At 45.9% G+C, this 4,240-nt stretch overlaps 1 long non-coding RNA gene across 1 annotated transcript; it reads right to left on the reverse strand.

The window, feature by feature from the left end:
- Positions 1-1,714: 1,714 nt before the first annotated feature.
- LOC101688639 lies at positions 1,715-4,025 on the reverse strand. Its single transcript, XR_199219.2, has 3 exons — positions 3,939-4,025; positions 2,564-2,623; positions 1,715-2,178 (listed from the first exon to the last, which is right to left on the reverse strand). It is a non-coding gene; the product is annotated as an uncharacterized LOC101688639 (long non-coding RNA).
- Positions 4,026-4,240: the final 215 nt, after the last annotated feature.

Consider the following 4,240-nt stretch of genomic DNA (forward strand, 5'->3'; position numbering starts at 1 on the left):
GACAGTAAAAGCATACCAAAGGAGAAAGCATAAAATAAGATGACAGAATTAAGAACAAAAATACAAATTATATGTGTATTAAATCACTCAGGTTAAGAAAAATAATTCAATTATAGTTAACATAAAAGAAAACACTTAAAAAGATACAGGAACAACCCAAGTGAAAGCTAGACACAGGTATCCCAACACTTTTCCCTTGCAAAAAATTAAACTGTATGAAGCAAGTTATTGACAAAAGGTACAATCAGCAAGAGAAATGATAGGAAAAGTCTTCTAAGTACTAAATAAGACACCATGGGAAATAAAGCAAAACTTCCTAGAAAGCTTGTAGGTGAGGTACAGATTTATATAAATCCCCTCTTAGGATGCATCCAAATGAATGAAAAAGACTGCAGGACAGAGAAAGAATCTTGGTTATTGATGAAACAACCAGACAGAAGAATATATGTAAAAAGTAATAAAGTATAGATCAAATTAGAAGCAGATATTAAGGGAAGGTGAAATCTCTCCGAATCCAGAGAAAGATTTACCTCCAGGCAGTTATAAGTGATGGCTGGAACCCCTGCAAACCTTTCTCAGCCTGGAGAGGGGCTACTGGGTATGGGTGGCTTAGGGTTCATTTCCACAACGTAAAAGAATCCAGAGAGGCAAAGCTGAAGAGGAAGGCATGTGGTCTTGCCTTTTAAGTTCTCTCCAATTGGGAGGAGTGACTGGAAGGGCAGAGGAACAGAGCAAAAGAAAAGTGGGAACATGACTTGGGAGTCAGCTTTGCACTTGCTGAGCCAAGTCTAAAGAGCAGAAATCACTGAGTTCTGACCACCTCCTCCCCAAGCAAGATGTTTGCCCTTTGTATTAGCTGGCCTCACGCCCAGGTAACCTGCTTGTTCAAGAGGAAAATGGCTGAAATTGGAAGGGAGAATTTCCCCCATGACACTCACATACACCATCGCTTGCGGGAGGAACAAACTGGTGAATCAGAGAATAGAGCGTGCTGAGTGGGAAAGGCTCAGAGGTTGTGTACAGAAAGTATTAATGCTTAATTCCAGGGTCTCTGTCAGCGTCTTCATCTATTCCTGCTGGGTTTGTTTGTTTATTTGTTTGTTTTAAATAGGATCATTATGTCACTGCTACAAAAATTCCAGAAGGAACCGCCTAAAAGCGGTACTGCATCTTGGTCCCTCCAAAGGGGCTAAAAGGCAGAATCTAGGGAGAGTGGGAGTTCAGGAAAACAAAAAGAGAGCGTCCAATGATCCAGAATTTTCAAAGATGGTAGATTCTTCTTGGGAGGAACTAAGGTTCCTGTGGCTAGAGGTTTCTAAGCAGAGCCTGGGTTACCATTGGTTGGGGATTCCATGGCACCTGAGCTTACTTTTTGCTACGACTCGGAGGAAGGGATACAGGAGGTGAATGTGGCAAAAGCACCTTAGACACCTCCGCCTGCAGCTTGGACAACTTCCCATGTGCTGTCCCAGAGCTCTGCAGTGCTGTTTCCACCACTCGCTGTGAGGACACATGCTCTAGCCTTCCCCAGATGTTGCCGGGAGAAGCAAGCCTGCGCTGCCCACAGCGCACGGGTGGTCCCACCTTTCCTGGCTCTGGAAGTCTACTGTCCAAGGTAAATTAGCATCTGATGAACCTTAAATAGCAGGGCAGGACCCCGAAATGCCTTTGCCACCAACTTCCTCCATCAGCATTTAGGCCTAATGGGAAAGAGACTGTTTATTTTCTTTTGTTTTTACATTTCTGGGTTAGCTTTATTGCTATGGAAAAGTAAGACAAATGGTCCCACAGTTATGGAGAGTGACGTGCGGAGACTGAAATGTGCCAAGTTTATGAACGGGAAATTGAAGCCAGCAGTGCTTCTCAGTGACCCGGATGCTCCCAGCCCACAAGGTCTCTCTGTATCTGAATCTCCTCAGTTTTCTCTTCTGTCCCATGAAAGCACATGTGAAGAGCGGAGCTGTTTTATCAAGAAGCCATTCTTTCCTTGTTTGTTGATATTACATCATAACCATCATGGTGGCCATCTGCACGTCTTTTTTATATTTTATCACTCATCAGAGGTGGGTCCTATCCTCGCTGCAGTATCTCCTCCTACCTCCTCCCATTGCGGATTCTCTGGCATAGGCGTGCATTGGCTGATTTCCTGCTGGTATGGTGCCCTGGCCAGCACCTGTTCTGAATAGATGGTAGCCATGTCATTAGTGTCATTAGGTATTCTGAATGCCTCTCCTGCTCAGCACCAGCCCTCACTGCCTTTCCTCTTTCCCCTTATACAGCCATTGTTCCCCACCAGCTGCCCATCACCATATCATGAAATGCTTCCCACAGTTGAATTTGACATGCTTCATGAAATGCTTCCCGCAGTTGGATTTGACAGTACCCTGGACCCGAGGGTACCCTGTTCCTGATACTTCCCCCTTGCCTTCCAAACTTTTTGGTCATTCACAGGCTGACCCCAACCTCCCTTTTCTAGTCTCAGTTCCTATGAGACCCATTCAATGTGACCTATTGATTTAAGCAAACTGGAGTATTCCCAGTTTGTCCGCGGCCTACCGCTTACCATTCTCTTCCTGGTTAGTGCCTTGAGGTAGCCGTCTTGACTTGTGCATGAACCTGAATTCTGCAGGGGAAGGAAGAACATCTGATTCATTCCCAAATCCCCAACCCACTGTGGAGGCCCGAATACATTGGTTTTTCTTCCTGACCTTTCTCCCCACAATTTCCTCTGACCATTTGCAAAGCCAAATATGGCCTGTTGCATAGACCTCTCCAAAACAGCAGACCTATTGTCTTCCTAAGCAACTCCTGTCAGATGACCCAAAGGCAATCAAGCTTAACATCTGCAGGACATACACCGAGCATCTCCTTGTACAGTCCCCACCTTGTGTGTGTTTTGATTCGCCTACATTCCTTACCCAAGTGGAAGGCATTGAAGCCAACATGCACGTCTCCTCATCTACCCATTCTGCTCCTTTCCTCCCATTTCCCACCAGTCACTGCATCCCGACAGTCTCCATCTTGACATCCTTTGTATTTCCCACTCCTCAACTCTGAATCACATAATCCAAGTGGTCTTTTAATTTACTCAAATTATTCCACCTCTTAAAATGCTTTGGAGACTTCCAGTTGCACGTAACTCTTCTTTTCGAACTGAGTCTGAGTACCCTAACCAAAATGGCTTTGGCGTCTCAAACACGAGCAAGGAATTCTTTCCCAACTGTGCATGTTTCTGTGGATTGAGGAGAGCAGCTTCCAGCTAAGACACCCCCCTGCTTAAACAGCCCCTCCATGGTGACTGTTCATGCCACGTTTAATTCTGGTGGCCTTGCCTCTCCTTGGGTTACAGCACGGCAGGGGGGGGGGCGGTTATACCTTAAGGCGATCATTTTCTGATTGTATTCCCTGGGATCGCCACCAGAGGGCCCTTGCCCAGGGCTTCCTGGGGGACCCATTCTTGCCATCACCTCTGATGAACATTCAGACCTGCCACTGGGGGTCCTCTCCCTCCTGCCCCTGTCTCAACTTGTTTTGGCTGTTCTTGGCTTCTTGGATATGATACAACTTCTTAATGAGACCTCTTTCATCTTCCTTGAGAAAACTGCATGCTCTGAGTTGGGTGATTTTCTATTCCTAGAACCCAACACTGACCTAGCCTACCTAGAGTGGGTGCTGGTTACCTGCTAGTTGGTTGGATGGATGAAGAGATCACCGCAGAGCAGATTTTTGAAAGCCCCAGAGAACCTCTCTTTCTCAGGGAAAGAGAGAGTCTCTTGAAGCCACAGAACTTTCCCTTCTTGCTATAGCTCTGCCTTCAGGGAAGGGACAGAACAAATATCCATGAAGGGCACCAGGCTGTGAAGTCAGCTCTTGCTACCCTTGGCCCGTGTGATGTGGGAATGCATACGATTCCTCCCACCTAAGGGGGCTGCACTTACCTAAAATCCAACAGGACGTCTGTCCTTCCTTTCTGGTCACTAAGTATACTCTCTTGAGAAAGACTTATTCACTCAGTTGCCTTGACCAACCCACACTGTGACTACCCGACTCTCCTGGACTCTAGACTTTTCTCTGTCATGTGGTTTCCAGGATTAATATTTTGTTTTTTCCAGGGCCAGCAGCCCTCCCGTGATACCAGCATAATAAGTCTTTGTGAAATCCTTGAGTGACTCCAGGACTGGAGTTTACGCAGATAATCAGAGGTAATCAATTGCTGTGAGAAATGAAACAAGTAAAAAAG

Source organism: Mustela putorius, unplaced genomic scaffold, assembly GCF_011764305.1.
Source record: "Mustela putorius furo isolate JIRA1106 unplaced genomic scaffold, ASM1176430v1.1 tig00003909_pilon_pilon_pilon, whole genome shotgun sequence".
NCBI lineage: Eukaryota > Metazoa > Chordata > Mammalia > Carnivora > Mustelidae > Mustela > Mustela putorius.